This window comes from Pezoporus flaviventris, unplaced genomic scaffold (assembly GCF_033815535.1).
Source record: "Pezoporus flaviventris isolate CSIRO_AGI_PZ_B2104156 unplaced genomic scaffold, CSIRO_AGI_Pfla_v1 ptg000007l, whole genome shotgun sequence".
Lineage (NCBI taxonomy): Eukaryota > Metazoa > Chordata > Aves > Psittaciformes > Psittacidae > Pezoporus > Pezoporus flaviventris.
Window position 1 is genome coordinate 97,370,894 of NW_026892555.1, and position 18,269 is coordinate 97,389,162.

An 18,269-nucleotide genomic window follows, 5' to 3' on the forward strand; every position below is an offset into this window, starting at 1 on the left:
CCGTCCCCGGCAGCAGCGGAACCACCTCGGGCGGAGCTCGGCCCCTGGCTGGCTCCAGAGCAAAGCCTCTTCCTCGATCACACCCTCCATGGCTCAGCTCTGGTCCTCCTTCCAGGCCGCTTCTTCCAGAGCCCCCCACTGCAGCACCCACTCTATCTCCTCCCCAGCCGTTGCTGCCTGCAGCAGTCCACATGGGGCCTCCTCCTCTCTTTTCCCATTGCACTTTACCTTTCCCTGGCTTTTCTCCCTCCCCCTCTGCGATCCCTCTGGAGAGGGGATAAAAAAGATGCTTGACTCTCCCTTGATTTATTTTTCACATTACTTTTATCTTTATGAAAGCCCTGCCTGCTAAACCAGCCTTCTGCCTCTCAAGGCCTCTCCAGGAATGTCTTTATACCAGCACCTCATTTTCTCTCTCCTTATCCAGTCTTTACTACCTTGACTCTTCCAGAATCCCACCATCTTTTTGGACTTGCCCTCTCTTCAATCCCTCATCCTCCTTCACAGTATGTCCCCACCATTTCCTTGAGCAACACCCCATCTCCTCCAGTTCTCTGCGGACGCACCCAGGCCCAGTCATTGCCCACGGCTAAATCTCACCTCAACACGAGGCACCACCAGGTTCAGCCTTTCCCCCTCTTCCCACGGCACAGCCAACACCTCAGCCAAGCCCCATCCTCTCTCTCCTCCATCCTCCCCTAAGCACACAGGTTCCACTATCGCCTCCCCTTCCACCATCACCCTGTGGCATAAGCAGAGCCATCACGCAGCAGCCTCCTCCCTGGCTAGAGGTCCTTCTCTTCCCTGGACTCGCTGCCACCTTCCAGACAGTAAAACCTGTACACCCTCGCAGCCACAAAGTACTGGGCACACGGAGCAGCTGCCCACTCCGAGGAGCAGCTCACAGGTGCCTGTCCCCACGCTCTGTCAGTGCTTCTTGGGCAGTAGATGGGCGCATCCAGTTCCCCTCCCTCCCAAGCCAACGGGCACCAGTGTCTGAATGTGAGCAGAAGGCGCTTGACAACCCGCCAAAGCCATAGCTCTGCCATCTGTGCCAGGGTCACAGGAACACACGAGCTGCCAGACTGGATCCGACCCTCATCCACATCATCTGCTGTCCTGTCTCCCAGGAGCAGCCGCACTGCAGAGGAGCAAGGAATTCTGCAGAAAGCAATTATGAGGGAATGTCTTCCAAAGAGCACCGAGCACCAGATGAGCCTGGCTGCGGAGACCACGGTGTCTCTGCCACCGGAGATGTCAGAACCGATCGCACAGACGTCTGTCAGGAGCGCTCCAGACACAGGTAACCAGCCCGTGGGCTGGGAACCAGACCAGTAACCTCACAAGCTCCTTCCCATCCAAGCTTTGCACAGATCCATGCTCCCAGGGATTGGAAGTTGCTGCTGTAATGAAGTGGGACCATCTATATTCATCCCTTCCCAAGATCCTGGGTTTAACTTTTCCTCTGACAATGCCAGATGGTACACCTTCTATGTGAATCTCATCTTTTTTAAACATTCTGGCAAGTTCTGGGCTTTCGATATCACCGAATCACAGGAATATCTCCTGGAAGAGACGATGTACCACACACTCCGCTACCAAGGCAGGACGAGACACGTGGATCACCCTGACAGGCGTCTGTCTGACCTGTCCTTCACAGCCTCCCTGAGCCAACTGCAGCACTGCACCATCCTCACTGCTCGCACTCCTCCTCCCACAGTCCTGTCCAGATCCCCTTGCCTGCACACAATGACAATTACTTCTGCAGTAACCGCACAAGCTGTGCAGGAGAGCAGGCTTCATTCTTCCCCACAGCCTCAAACATACTGGGAAACAGACAGCGTTCCCTACAATTCTCAATGTCTCCTTCCCTGTCCCACTGAGGATTGCATTTTAAAAGCTATTAGTGTTTTTAATGCATTCCCTTCAATCCTCTACACTTTGTCTACTACCTTTTTCTAAATGCAGTGCCAGAACACGGGCACAATACTCAGCTGGGACCTCCAGCAGCACTCAGAAGAAATACACGTACAACATCCATATGGCTACATCCCAAGAAGATATTGGTCTTTACTACAGTAACAACATAATGGTACTTTTATCTAATTAGCCTATTACGAGGCAAAGGTTTCCACATGCTACATACATTGATTTGATCCCTTTGGCATTATTCCTACAGAAAGAACAAAAGACATAAAATAGAATGAAACAGAACCTCAGATACAACATGTGGGGGCAGAAGACTGCAGGGAGGGTGCTTACACCAAAAAAAGGTCTCAAACCCCACCAGGTATCAACAGCACATGAGCTTCGGCTGCCTCTTCAACCAGTATGGCTGAAACAGTGATTGATGGAGGAACTCTTCTGAGAATGAGACCAGGAAACCAGAAACCACCAGTGTTTAAAAACTGCCACCAGTGTTTAAAAACAGCCACCACTGAAATATGCCCCACACACCTTTAAGCATCTCTTAGGCAGTTTATGACTATACCAGGTTTGACTGGTGCTGTGTGCGTACCTAATGCAAATGGAAGGTTGCAACTCCACCGCCTGGTGGGAAGGCGGGTGCTGGAGTCCCCTGTGCCACGCGGAGCTCCGGAAGCAGACAAGCTCCAAGAGCTGGGATGTAACAGGGACATTGTGCTTTTGCAATCTTGACCCAGGGCAGGTGCCTCGGGACAGAAGCAAGTTAGTCTCTTACCAGTACTTTTATGAGTCACACTCATGTTCCAAATATTATGGCAATGAACATCTGGCTTAGATTAACAAAAAGCCATGAGAAGCTAAACAACAGCTGCACTGGAAGACAGTCCCAAAGTCAGGGAACTTTCCACTGCTGGATGGTCCCCAGTAAGGAAGCTCAGGGTGGAGCCCTGAAATGGAAAAGGAGTCTGAACCGTGACTGGTCAAACGCTCCACTGCGCTCCTCCAGACCTAACTGGCACTGGTATTTCTGCTCCAGCTGTCTGCAGATCCAGAGGTTTTGTTGCAAGGGGACGTTCAGCCTGGAGGATGGCATGGCTGCATTCACTGTCCCACCTGGGTTTGAAGGTGCTGTTGCTCTGCAGAGGGCCCCAAGACTGGGAGACCCACTGCAGCAAGCCACATGGGCAGCACAGAAGAGGGACTGGGACTGCAGCATCTGAGAACACTTCAGCAGTTGGGGATGGAGGGGGGAGGTTCTCAGCACAGACAGAACTGCAAGTTCTCAGCACCCTGGCAGCATGCAGATGCCAGCAGCAGACTAGGACTGGACAGACATCAGCCAGCCCTGGGGACCTACATGAAAGCACACTGTGCCTGCAGTGGGGCCACGGGCTTAGTGCCACTGCCCAGGCCAGGCTGGGGGATGCCCAAGGACCGCCGGCACACACAGTCCAGCCAGACCTATGTGATCTCGGCGTGAGGCTGGAGCAGCAGAGCAGGAGGGCTCCATGCAGTGCCACCGGCTGAGCCCATCCGCAGCTGCAGGAGCGCCCCGAGCGCAGTGCCAGGCCCGCGCCGGAGCTGCCAGGCTCTGCAGACCAGCTCCAGCCGGCTCGGCCGCGCACCAGGAATACTGATGAGGCTCTGCCCAAACCGGGAGCATCCGGGGCCGCGGGCTCCGCTGCCTGGACATGGGGTGCGCAGCGCCGCAGCCCCGCGTCACAGCCCCGCTGCCAGCGCGTCAGCAGCGCGCCACAGACGTCCTTCGGGAGGCGGTGGTGAGGGCAGACCCCACAGGAGGAGGGCGAAGGAGATGGAGGCGTTTCCCCTGACCCCGAGCAGGGGACACTGTCGAGAGCTGAGCTCAGCCACAGCCAGGCTCCGGGCTCTGGATGCTCAGCTGCGGGGCTGATCATCCAGCACAGCCAGAGATGTAAATCACAACAGCTCCACTGCGATAACCCCTTCTGGTCACTACAACCAAGCCATTCACAAGAGACAACATCCCCACATCTCTACTGACAAACATGCAGCAGTCCCCTGCAAACCCCGAGGGTCTTAGACTGGAGAAATGAGGCACTGCTCCACATCTGAGCTCTGGTAAAGCCCTCAGTTCCCTGCCCGTACCTCCCTTGCAGCCCTGGAGCTCTGGGCTTGCCATGGCCTCTTGAAGAGAGACAACTCGGAGCAGGCTGGTGCCTACAGTTTCCATGGTGAGAGAAGAAGCAGGCCCAGCCAGCAAACAGTTAACAAAAGCCAGGAAGTAAACAGAAAAGGCACATGAGAGCCTGATTTCAGCATCAGCTCTCTCCCTCCTCCCACACACGCTGCACACCCCCAGCTCAAGTCCTGCCTGCAAACCTGCCACCGCTGATGAGGAAATTACCACCTTCTCCCCACTGGGATTCACAGTGATGAGGCAAAACCACCTCCTTCCTACACACCATGAGGTCATGCCCATGTCACCCAAACCACCCCATACCACACACACAGGACACGGGCGCTCTTGCCCACCAAGGGAAGCTGAGCACCAAATCCCTGCCATGCTGCAGACCCCGCAGCCCCATGCCAACACACACTACAAGACAGATACAGAGATGGCTCTTCCTAAGCCACTCCATACCCCAGTGCCACAGGGAAGCCCTGGAAGGTAACACTCTCAGATGTAATCTCCCTGGCTATCTTCCTGGTGTAATAGAAGATCAAGGCAGCGATCATTTTGCTCATTAAAACACCCCCCAGGCACTTGTGCAAGCAGAGATGTTAATATCAGTGTCCCTACTAAGTCTCAGCCTCTGCTTAGCTGCAGTTAAGCTGGTACCTCCACTCCAAGCCAGCCTCACCAGTGCTGGTACCAGGCTGTTCCCAAGCTGTACTTACACAGTAGTCCTTTGCGCTCCTCACCACTGGAGATGCTCAAGCAATGGCTGCAGGTATGAGCAATGTGATTAGGCTAGCTACTGTGAAATACCCTCAGTATTTTGAAATCCAAAGACAAAAGCCCATGGGAAAAGTTGGGATGAGGACTAAAGGAGACATCTTCATGTCCTCAGGCTCAACCCTTGCCCTGCCTTTGCAATCCCTTCCATAATCACAGAACCACAGAAAGGTTTGGGTTGGAAAGGACCTTAAGATCATCCAGCTCCAACCCCCTGCCATCTGCAGGGATGCCTCACACTAGATGATGTCGCCCAAGACTGCCCAGCTTCGCCTTGAACGCCACCAGGGATGGAGCTTTTAACACTTCTTTGCCAGCCTCTTCCAGTGCCTCACCACCCTCACAGTAAAAAACTTCTTCCTTACATCTAACCGGAACTTCCCTTCTTTAATCACAGTTTACAACAGCAAAAATCCTCTAGCTTATTCCAGAGCAGCAGAGGAAGGAGAAATGAAGAAGTCTCCCAAGGAGGGAGCTGCACAGGGAGCAGCTCCTCTTGCTGCTTCCCCATCAAGCAGCGGGCTCAGGGTGGTGCTTCCCAGCCTCACTGGCCAGGATGGGGCATCAGGACACCCACACAAGGCACTGCGTGAAGTGGGAAAGGAACAAAACCCTTCCTGGGTACCAAGAACCTCAAAAATCAAAGAGTCCTGCCCCACAACCAGACAAACCATGTCTTTCACACATGACTGCACCACTGTCACCTCCACACGCCCTATGGATAAGGGACATTGGTAGACCTATGTGAAAAGCTCCCACCCTGCCAGGTCTGCACTGACTGAACGGACCCCTGTCCTCAGGGCCTTATCGTTCCGTTGCACGTGGCATTGCTCAGACACCACAAAGGAAACACACCGGAATTACAGGAACAGCAGACACCGGCAGACGGTAAGAGTGGGAAGGCACTCTGCGCTGCAGGAAGGAGAGAAGCCCAGAATCCCAACAGGGATGTTCCCAGCAGAGCTTCCCAAAGCTATCTGACACCAGCCCTTCTCTGGAAAACAAGCAGAACAACTACTCTGTAAGAAGCCATGGAAAGGTTCTGTCCTCCCCTCTTCCCTCCAGGCACCTGCTCAAGAACAAGAGAGGAGGTAAAGGAAGTAGTTTTGAAAAACAAGCTAAAAAGCCAGACTGATAACAATCTCAGATGCTCACATGGAACTAAGCACCCCAACAAATGCCTTCAAATACCATTTTACCTCACAATTCCACCTTGTCATCCTCCAAAGGAACAGCTCAGTGACTAAGAACATCAGCACACAAAGGCAGAGATTGTTTTGCCACAAACAACAGAGTCAGCGGTGAGAGCAGCATTAGTAAACTCTTCTGTATCACACCTGGTGCAGGGTTATCACAACCCTCTAGCCCCTAAAGTTCTCTGGGAAAGAGAAAAATCAGCCTCCTTCCTGCAAAACAAACCCTGGGGAGTTTAGTTTAAATTCTCTCCAACAATTGTTTTAGAAAAGGAGATGCAACTCTCAGGATGCCAAAGAATGCAGATGTCACCTAGCATACAAACCGAACATTTACAACAACATGGAATCGATGAGAATACACATTTCATTAAACCCACTCACATCTTCAGCTGGTGCAACAAGGACCTTGGAGCAAGCCAGAGCCAGCCTCCAGCCTGCAGCACTGCGGCATCCTGCAGCACGTGCCGAGCCAGAGCCCCCGCTCCAGGCTGGACAAGTGTAGACATCTCCTCCTGCTCCCACCTAGGTACAACTGTCCCAGGCTCCAGCACCATAAGCCTGGAGGCAGGATTCCTGCACAGGTCTCCACCAGCAAGACAGCATCTCCTCCCAGCCACATGCGGCTCACTCACCAGGGCACAGGGCAGCTCCTTTGATGATCCATGAATGCTAACAGCCAAGTTCAGTTCTAATCTCATTACCTGACTGCCCATTACTGAGCTCAACTTTAGATGGCCATCCAAACATGCACCAAGCCATGTGATCATGAGCCCCAGCCGACAGAAAACTTTAGGTTATTTGCAGAACATGAACTTCAGCAAAACATTTCGTATAGTGAACAGGGAAAGACATCGCTAACATGAGAAAGGTGAATATTAGTGCACCGTGACGTTTTCATCTACAGATTAAACAGAGCAAGTACTTCAAGGGCATGGACCTGCCAACACTGAACTTTCAGTACCTCTGGCTGCTTGTATCACGGAAAACAGCTGAAATTTTCACTGCAATGTGCAGGCTGTGACCCAAAACTGCCTTCATGTCCAGGACACAGGAGGTGGCAAACACGATACTGGTGCTGCAAAGCAGGTCGGGGAATCCTGGGAACTGCAGACCAGTCAGCTAACATCCATGACAGGAACATCAGTGAAAACTACAATGAAGAAGAGCAAGCAGAGGCATAGATACATGCAATCTCCTGGAGAAGAATCAGTAAGGATTTTGCCAGCAGCAGTCACACCTCACTGAAAGACATCACCTCCTTTGAATGGTGACCAAAACCATCTGAACGCCAGAGATGTTGCTGCTCCAGCTGCACTGGGGCCATTCAGCAACAGCCTGACCAGGTCCCTCCACCTAGTGCTTTTGAGTTTCTCTGGAAGAAGGGGAGTGGGCTGAGGAGCAGCACTGGGATTCAAAGACAGCCATGTCCATGGAGCACAAGACGAGCACCCTGACAGCACAAGCAAAATGTGGGTGCTGAGGCAGCCATTCCTGCCCAGGCACAGGGCCCTTGGCTGTGACGGGCAACTTGGCCACAGCCAGATGTGTAATGGCATGGAGGAGGAAGTACAGGGAATGAGAGGGAGAACCATATAAAATCCATGCTTTACCCCCACCTTCAATGCCATGTTCTGGTCCCAGCTCAGCAGAAACACAAATAGCTTCCATGAAGCAAACAGAGAAAGATCTATCAGTCTAAGGAGAAGAAAGCTAAGGGAGGGGGAGGGTAAGACTCCCAGTCCATGATTTGATCTCCAGGGCACAGGTAAGAAAGAGAATCTTCCAAGAGAGGAACTGAGGAAGGTCAGATTAAACTGACAAGTTTCAAAACAAAGGGAGGCATTTCTTGATAGGATAGGATAGGATAGGATAGGATAGGATAGGATAGGATAGGATAGGATAGGATAGGATAATGACTAGACTAGACACACCATGCTGCCAGGCTGTGGACTCTCTGCCACAGGGCGTTGTGGATACTCAAAGTTTACCCAGTTCTAAAGCAATTAAACCAAATCACAGAAGACAATCTAACCAGCACTGTAAGATGTGAACCCTACCACGGGCACAGGAATCCCTCAGCAACACACCACTGGATGCTGGGTCAACTAGGAAGATATTACTGTAAGCTCATCTTGGTTTCATCCGGTTCCCGTGACATTTGCCTTCAGCCATTTTCTAAGAGGAGATGACGCTAAACCAAACTTCAGTCTGAATCAGCATAATCTTCCTCAAACACACCCTTGGTTCCTCTGCTCACCTCATAACCAATTTCTGCTACCATTTCCACCAAAGTCCTCTTCTCCACAATGGGCATCATTCAAAGGCTCCTGGAGGAAACCTGTGCCAAGCCTTACACCAGGACACTGCTGTCTGCACATCACATACTCTCCCTATATAGCCTACGGCGTCACTTGGCATTTTGATGACAAGTGCCACTCTAAGTCTCTTGCTTCAAGAAATCCCAAAGCCTAAACCAGCCCAGACTATGGCCTCAGAGTGAACGGTGCAGTACAACTTGAAGGGAAAACAATACCAAACAAGAAGAAATTCCCACTGCGTTTTATTAGCCTGGCACTCTAAGCACACTTTCTCTGTAAGCCTGGGAGCCTCAGACTCAACAGCTTCCAGATAATGAGTTCCTCAAATACTTCTGGCACTGGGGATCATCCTTTCCTCACAGCAGCAGAACAAGGGGAATGGCTTTAAACTGACAGAGGGGAGATTTAGATGAGATCTGAGGAAAAAGTTCTTCCCTGTGAGGGTGGTGAGGCCCTGGCACAGGTTGCTCCATCTCTGGCAGTGTTCAAGGCCAGGTTGGATGGGGCTTGGAGCAACCTGGTCTAGTGGAAGGTGTCCCTGCCTGTGGCAGGGGGTTCGAACTGGATGGGTTTTAAGGTCCCTTCCAACCCGAAGCATTCTGGGGGTCTGTGACAATGATGACTTTTCAAAGGACGTCAGAGAGCACCCAGCACCCTGCTGCTGTTTGCGGCTGGCAGGGAGAGGAGGTGACAAACATGGGACGAAACACACATTTAGCTGCACTCTGTTTTTTAATCCCACTTTAGTGTAATCACTACCAGTGTTTTAATTAAGATGTTTACCATGACAGTCTGCGAGCAGACACTGACCGCACTCAAGAGGTAACAGTTACTTTGCAGATCAGCTCCTGGGCTCTCAGGAATGACCAGCAATGATTCAAGCAGCAACGGAGCCTGCACCATTGCTCCCAGAATGGGAAGAATAACCCTGCTTTCTGGCTAAATTGTAGCTCGTTAATCAAGCCTTCTGCAGTGGCAACTAGCCCAGCCTTTCATGGGCTTCCCTCAGTGGTTTCTAGCCCTAAAGCAGCTCTCTTCCCAGCCAACTAAATAAATACAGCAAAACCACCACCAGTGAGGCAAAAACAAGAACGCCCCCAGCCCAAGTCTCAGCCCAAAGCTATATGCAACATTTCAGAGACCCACCAAGTGCCAGGACACCTCCAGGGGCGTTCCTACATTTCTCTGGGGCATCAGGGACGGAAGGGACAGGCAGGTGTTGCAGAGGCAACAGCCTGGCACAGCTCTCCAACAGGCAGCAAGTGGCTCAGGAGCACCAGCAGCCCCCCAGCCTGGTGCTTTCCTCTTCTCTCTGCACCAGTCTGGCAGCCAAGAAGCTTGGAGAGCAAACACAAATGCCTCTAAACCAGTGCCCACCCCATGACCCCCGAACCAAACCTGCACTGCACTGCACTGCAAACCAAAGGGTGCAAAACCAGCCCACTGTCAGCAGCCATCAGGGGCCAAGGTCCTTGACTCAGCCCTGGCTGCTGACCCTCCCTCTTCAGCAACCCCAGCAGTGCCCCCATGACAGGCAGTGGGAGAGGGGGGCTCAGCAGCACCGGCCAAAGCTGCCCCAGCCAGGGCCAGCCCCACAGGGAACCCAACTTATCCGTGCAGAGCTGTGCCACCAGCCAACAGGTGGGTACAGTATCAGGCTGAGAAGAATGCTGGGACACAAGGAATATGATCCAACCCTCACCCACCTGCCTGCGAGGTGATCTGCAGACCCATCGTTGTTCTATGGGGCTGCTGTCTCACCCAAACGAAATGGATCTAGCACTGAAGGGGATGATCTAACCACCCAAGAGCAGACAGCTACAACACGAGGAAAGGAGGTAGCCCTCCCTGTGAGCCCCAGTGCCCCTTTATGCCCCGCACAGCACCCAGCTGCCGATAACCTCCACCGGGCTGGTGGGAGGGGACCCCGCAGACACTGTCCCAGATGGGCTGATGGGGCCATCCATGGTTTTATCCTGAGCTCATGATAATCCTTAATCACCCGTGGGCTGCAATGCAGCAGCAGGAGAGGAGCTCCGTATCCTTACACTGATGGAGTGCTTGGGAGCTGGACACCATCACCAGCAGATGAACGAGTAGCTACCACAGGCAGCACCCAGAGAAAGACCAAAATGGTACCAAGGGCCCTCCAGTTCTTGCAGGTGAGCTCCCTTCACAGCATCTCATTTCTAGCACAGCTTAGGCAAGTGTATCAGAAGGTAACTGAGATTCAAGGGGTAGAGCTCAAGAGGCAGCAGCACCCGTCCTGCTGTTGCCCACACGACCTTACCTGGGGCCTGAGTGCACGTTCTCATCCTGAGTAAGGCAGTGCTTTGTGGAAAATATACAAGCACATAATTAAAGGCTGCATCAAAACTCATATGCCAAAGAGCCCAAATTAGGATATAAAATGTAAATTTTCCCAAGGTTGGCTTTTGGAGCCAAAGTAATATTTGCTGGGTTTTAGTGCAGTTTCCTTGCAAGCCATTTTGTATGCCTTTTTGTTTTATGTAAAAAAAGATTATGTTTCATCTAAGTGTACCAGCCCTTTTCACACAATCCAGACAGCTTGAACTACAGAACTGTAGAACCATGACACAGCTGCTGCCAGCTGAGCTGCGGATTTGGATGCTGGTCACTGGATGGAGACTGCAACCCAGGAAAACTGGGGATGCTGCTAGAGCCCCCCAGCTAGTGTGCTCCTGCTTTATTCCCTGTACACACACCAGCTGCACCAGCCACAGCGTGCCAGGAATTCCACCCAAGTACCTCCACTCCACTGCCTGCATCCCTGCTCTGCAGCAGCACTGCTCCTGCCTGAGGCCGGGTGTCCAGCCTGTGCTCCTGTGGCAGGAGAGGCTCCATAGTGTGTGGGTCAGGCCGAGCACTCAGCAGGCAGACCCCTGGAGCAGCCCCACCATGCCATTCCTCTCCATCAGCACATACCATTACATGCACCAGCTCCCAGGCAAGCAGAGCTCTGTCTGACACATGCATTTCAGATTCCTCCCCAAGGCCTCTGCCCAAAGACCAAACCATCATCAGACAGATTACAAGAAGAAAACAAAACGCAAGCCACACACAACAGAGGGTGCTGGCCTCCCACCTGCATTCTCATGTTCTCACAGTCCCCCAGAGGCTCCTACTGCAACCATAGATCCCTCAGCCTGGGGATTGCTCATGCTCCCAAGGGAAGCATGCACCCAATGGTCCCCATGGGAGGGAGCAGCCTCCACGTTGCTCTGCCCCATCTCACACCCGCTCTGCGAAGTCCCAGCGGAGCCTGACAGGTCCCTGCTGCCTGACCGCAGAAGTGCACACAGGAAGGCTTCAACCACACTGGCACCCATGTGAACTTCCTGTGCGGTTGGGGCAGGAGGTGACAGCTTCGGGTGCACCTCACCATGCCAGAACTGGCTGCTGTTTAGCAGGGAGGACACCAGGATAACCAGCCGTACCAAACCATACGTTGGGCCAGCAAGAGGAACTTGCTGAGATTCCTCTTCTCACAAGCACCCCATGTTGCTGATGCCTTGACAGTCCCACACCAGCCACCCAAAATATCCCTGGCATCCATGCCTCAGGCAGCACACAGGACATCCTCTGTCCACTAACCTCCCACCAACCTGCTTCAGGGACTGGAGAGAAGAGATGAAACCCCTGAATTACTGCCCTCACCTCTCCAAAACACGTGTCTTATTTGCAGACAGCATCTTTCAACTTCAGCCTCTAATCATCCGTGAAAGGAAGGGATTGCTCCCCTAATTCCAATCAAATAACCTCTCAACAGTCTCTGTGACACAGGAGGGCTGCTCAAGTCCCCTCCTATGGATACCTGCCACAGGCTGGCCACTAACTCATGAGTCTTTCTCAATCCCCCTGATTTCCCAATGCTTTTCCGCTGGTGTGCACACAGCAGAACCAGGCACTGTCCCAGCCCAGCCTCTACGTCTCCCACCAGGTTCCCTACAGATAATCACACACAGAGAGAATCCACACTAGCCCTTCTGTCCTCAGCACTGCATTGGAAGTTCATTTTCCACCAAGAAAAGAGCCCAGTTCCTCACATCTCCCCAGCCCCTGGCTCTCCAGGCAAGCCCCTCCCTCTCCTCCACCAGATTCATCCACGTCCCTCACTGCTGGGATTCCTCCCTGTTTTACCACTTTACATAATCTTTATTCATTCAATTACCATTCCGGGTTATTTTTTTCCAGCAACCAATATAAATGCTTAATGCTACAAGGTGAAGAACAGCTCCCACAAACCCCATCACACACCTAACTGCTCAGATACCAGTTTTATTTACAACTACTCACCGAGGTCCTAATTCTTACTCCATTTTACTGGTTTCACATTGACCATAGACTCGTTTCTCCATCAAAGTTCACTCTGTCCTAAACCAAGTATCATAAAGAAGTCTAAACATCTTATTTCATTATTAATACCTGTACCTAATCACTCTGTGCTCAGGAGTTGTCATCAGTGATATGGAACACAAATCCCATCAAACATGCTACTTGGCAATCATTTCCCCTCCTTTAATTCTTCATTAATTCAGACTGTGCCAGCCACTGTGCTCTTTCCCAGGGATCGATATCAGGCTAACTGTATCATAAATACCTGAGTCATCCCATTTATCCTGCTAGAGGCTGGCACAGCATTAGCCAGCTCCAGTCTCAGTCATCCTCTCATGTGGGAGCCACCAAGAGGCCAGAGACCACAGAGCTCTGCAGCAGCTCCCCAGGGCTCCTGGCTGCAAGCTACCCAGAGCCGGGAATCTTCAATACCTGATTTTGGTAGCTGCTGCCCAACACTGAACAACCATTCCAGGGAAAGCATTTCATTTCCCAAACACAGGATGGAAATGCTTATACTGCATGGCTACCGACAACCCATGCACTTTAGCCAGCCATGGACCAACACTGTAGTTAAAAAATAAACCTCGTAATTCCCAATTGCCACTAACCAAGCTGCATGCAGACTGCTGCTCGCGTCTTATTCCTTCAGTTCTCTCACTTGCAGTCTTGGCTTACGTTCCATAATATCAACTTTTTCTCCGTTAACGATTAATTCTGTGACAGTCTTAATTGTTCAGATGTGCCACCTCTTTTGTATGCCAGCCTGAATTCTGAAACAGCGCAGCCTTCTTCATTAATTGTGGGCTTTGGGTGTTTTGGGCACAAACAAGACATTCTTTAGAAATGAATAATTATTGCTTGCATTTGCTATTTATGTTCTTTCCCCTAAGTACTTCGGCTCATTATTTATTTATTTAGTTTAGCTCTGTGACATCAACCCTTCTAAAACAAACAGTAACCTGTGAGTGCCGCAAAAACACCATCACCAGAAAGAGCACTGCATCCCTGCTCAACCATTACGGAGGGAGAAGGAGTCGGGGAGCTGCACTGTGAGGGAAGGAGGGGAATATCCTGCTCTCCATTACCCATCCGGCGATGATCCAGTACTGAGGACAGGGCTGGCTGGATGGCTCCACAGAGATCACTTTAGTGGAGGTGCAGCAGGAACCACTGCTGGGAACCTCCTCCAGGAATGCCCAAGGCTGGCACTAGACTGGTACACTGGAAACACCACAACACCAAACCTGGCAACTTTGCCATCCACTGTGCAGTGCTGCTCACATCTAAAACTGCAGTGTGATCAGAGCACCAGAACATTGTCTGGCATGCGCAGACAGATGCAGTGCAGATGCAGTGCAGCAGCGGTTCCCACCTCCACCTGCTGTCTTTGTATCTCTTTCAATGTGGTTGGTGCTGCACTGTTCTGGGGCCAAGCTGGGAATGAACAGCACCAAGCCACCGAGGCTGGAGGAAGAGTGATACCAGGGAGGAGTGCAACCACTTCCCTATGACAGAATGCTTCAGAACAGCATGGGGGGGGGGGGGGGGGAGGGAATGGGGATACCCAGGGCTGGATGCTTGCCCTCGAGGAGAGGCTGAGGGAACAGGGCTACCTCAGCCCAGAGAAGAGCTGTTTTCAGTTCCCCATCACTCCCTGGGGTGCTGGACGCGGACTGAGCCCCGACCCTTCTTTGAGCAGGCAGGCAGACTATGGCAAGCACCCAGGCAGGGTTGGCATCACAGTAAATATTGCTGTGCCACTCAAGGGTCACAGTGAGCCACACTTCAAAGACTGAGCCCCGCCCCCCCCCCCCCCCCCCCCCCCCCCATTCCCTGCATCTGCCCTCAGCTGCCCTTCAGCTTTCCAGCGCTGTGGGTGAGGACTGAGCAAGCACACCAGTTACCTGCTGCCTGGAGAGATCACTGCAAAATTCAGGAGCTCTGGGTACTGAAGCACTTACAAAGGCAGGTGTGGATCCTTACACTCAGAGCTCCCCTTTTGCCTGCACTGAAGCCATCAGAGCAAACACACATACAAATACAACATTCGCTCCATCTTTAAACATCTTTGACATCCAAGGTCTCCTTGGCCAAACAACAAATCCTCCCTGAGCCAATGAGCTGCACCACAGGCTCTGGTGCAGGCTGGGAAGTCCTTAAAGCAGGAGAGATCTGCAGGGAGCCACTGCTCAGCTCTCCCTGTGCCTCCACCACCAAAACCTGCCCCTTGTGTCAGGGAACAGCAGCACCAGAGACCACAGCAGGTTCCCCAGGGCCGTGGCTTCCCTCCTTGGGAGAAACCTGGGCTGAAAGGATGCACAGCTCTTGGAGAGGGCACATAAAAGCCACTGCAAAGGAACCACAGTGGTGGTAGCACCTCCAGGACCGGGGTCCAGCACACAGCAGGACCCAGCTGCAGGTCCCATAGCACAGCACTGCCGGAAGAGCAGCAAACAGGAAACCTGCCCTGGCCTCGGACACGCAGAGGAACAGCCAGCTGGTTGAAAGGAACTTCAGAGAAAGAATAAATTACATCAGGCTCAGACAAAAGGCTCTGGTTCACAGAGAGACCTTTGCTTGGCCGGATGGACGGAGCGAGTCTCTTGGCAGGCAGCACATCCTCATTCTGCTGCAGCTCAGGCTATGGCAGCCCTACAGCTTCAGGAAGAGGAAGGTGCTAGAACAAGTGCAGTGTTTGCAGGTAAGCATGGAAAGAACAAAACCACCAAAAGAAAAAAATCAGATCAACTCCAAAGCGTGAGTCAGGATAGGAGAAACTAAGACAAAGCATTGTGAAAGGACCTCAAAATCCTGAGTAACTGGGTGACAGAACAGTAGGTGATCAATGTTAAGTGGTATACTCAGGAAAAGAAAGTAATCTTATTTTACATACACAATAGGAACTCCAACTTCTTACCACTCAAAATCCGAAGGTTATTCTAAACATCTCTATGAAAGCATCAGTTCACTGCTCAGCAGCAATCAAAGAGCAGAGTTCTTGCAATTACTAGGAGGAGGATGAAGAACAAAACAGGGACCATTGCAATGCTCTCACCCCGATCCACAGTATGCCCATGGCTCACAGCTGTGCACCACTTGAGTGCTGCTCCTCACCCTCCCCTGCGCTTCTGACCCAGATCTCAGAAACAGACAGAAGGGAACCAGAAAAGGTTCCGAGAAGGGCAGAAGCTGATCAAAAGGCTGGAACAGCTTCTGTACAAGGAGCCTGAAAAAGGAAGATGGCAAAGGGGGAATTAAGTCTTCCATGTCAGGAGAAGAAAGCAGGCAGCCACAAGGGAACAATTTGTTCACTGCTTCTCCCAAAACACAAACTAGAGGACATCAAATCCAATTAATCAGCAGGCAGGTTCAGAACAGAGTAAGATCTATTCATATAAAACATCAGTAAGCTGTAAAACGCCTCATTGAGGGATGCAGTGATGCTAACACTCGCTCAGCAGATGATGAGGCAAATTCAAGGACAAAAGCTCAGTGCAAGGCTAAGGAAACACAGAGACACTGCTTTGGGCTCGGGAAATCCATGTCAGACAAATGACTCCATGCTGGGAGAACGAATGACCAGCAGCCCAGCTCACATCCTGGCCCCTGGGCACAGGCTGGGTCGCAGCAGAGGACAGGGTGATGATGGGCTGAAGAGCCCAGGGAGCCCCTTTCATGATAGCACTAAGAGTGGACTCGGCTCTCATCTCCCCTGTGGGCCTCTGCATGCGCAGGGCTGCTGGCAGCATGTGTGATTTCGCTGTCAAATAGTCACCACAGCAGCTCAGAATCAGGGCCTGCAGACTTTGCCAAACTAACTATTCAAGCTGAAATTTTCCGTGCTTGCTCTCTGCATTAGGCTGGTATTTTTAGAAGTTTCAGCAAAAGCAATTCAGACATTTCCAAAAATGAGGTTAGGGAAAAATATGGTAGTTTTGCCAAAGTTGTACATTTTTCCAGCTTTGACCGAGTTGCTTGAAGAGCTGATGCACCTCCACAACTCAGAGATGGAGCCGGAGCAGGGCAGCTGGCTCGGGATCATCCTTCATGCAAGATGACTTTTGCAGTGTGTGAATGTGATACAAACTTGGGGGGGAACAACCCCTTTGAGAGTTGCTGTTCACACTTCTTTGTTTATACTGCCGGATGCAAAGAGACCCCTTGCTCTCATCATAGAATCATGGAACGGTTTGAGTTGGAAGGGACCTTAAAGATCATCTAGTTCCAACTCCCTCTCAGTTCAAACTAATGCAGAAGGAACCGACACCAGGGAAGCGATTCAGCCTTTGGCTCCCACACATCAACAGCTCAAGCTGAAGATGCACAACAGCCTTCACTTTAGGCTGGGCTTCGCCAAGACACAGGCTGCAGCAGAGCAGTTTCTATCTTGATCTGCTAGATGGCTTCCTTGCTGACAGCTTAATGAAAAAGGAATTTAAAAATACAAAGAAATACAAAGGCGCTTTTGATTTTAGCGCTTCTCAACTTTGAGTGCTTGATTTATAATTTTATCACTGTTGCTTAAGTTTATTTGAATGCAATCAAGTTGTATTAGAGATGCAGCCAGGCTTTTCAGCTGACATCAAGGACTCCTACTGAATCCTCTGTATTTTGTCACTGATAACAATTACAAAGACAGCAGAGATCATCCCTGTGCCATTTAGCTTCACAGCACAGGTTAGAAAAACCCACTCAATAAATCCAGCATCAAAATCATCTCCTGTACCTGAGACAGCATGGACTTTGCAAAGAAACACCAGGCTTTCACTTGAGGCCTTGCAAGTGTTTACTGCATCTGTAGCGAAGTTATTCCAACGGTTACATATTCTCTGACAAAAATGAGTACTTCAAAGGTGAATCTGTGTAGCTTTTGGCTCTGCCCAATGGGTCACATTCTCTCTTCAGCGTCTAAATTGATCTGATTGCTTTTAAACCCTTTACTATTCTATTAGCCGTTTCCCCCAGGCTTTAAATGATTTTATGGTGCTTTTTTCCAACTATTCATATTAATAAAAAAAAATATAGACATTAAAATTCCATATTGTACCTGGTGATGGTAGTGTCAAAGCCATAAAATCATTAGCCCATCCTTCCATGTCTGCAAGGTAAGTGCTAACCCCCATTAAACGCCTGTATAGCAGGGCCCCACAGAGGGTCTCTCCCACATTACCACAACAATTAGGATCTTGCACAATCTTAACACAGCCAGACTCAAACACATCTTCTGCTGGGCTTTAAATGATTTATCGTTTTATGTAATCCCTGGGATGAGCTGGAAATTAGTGAGGTATTTGTTTAATATCTTTCTTACATTGTATGGTGAATAAAGTATTGTGCCAGCTTTAAAACTGCTGTGGCTACAGAGGAAAGGCAATAAAGGTAAAAATACAGACAATCTGATTAAGTAACTGAGAGTTACATGGGAGAGTTTACACAGAAGTTACACTTTTTCTGTGACATCTCAGCACCCAAATGACAAAGGAGCAATTCCCAGGAAGGAACAGATTCCTCTTCCTCTCTGACAATGCACCT

At 51.0% G+C, this 18,269-nt stretch overlaps 1 protein-coding gene across 2 annotated transcripts in view; it reads right to left on the reverse strand.

Annotated features, from left to right (window-relative positions):
* Window positions 1-18,269, reverse strand: part of AGAP3 (ArfGAP with GTPase domain, ankyrin repeat and PH domain 3) — a 134,303-nt gene that overhangs the window by 96,666 nt on the left and 19,368 nt on the right. The window lies entirely within an intron of this gene.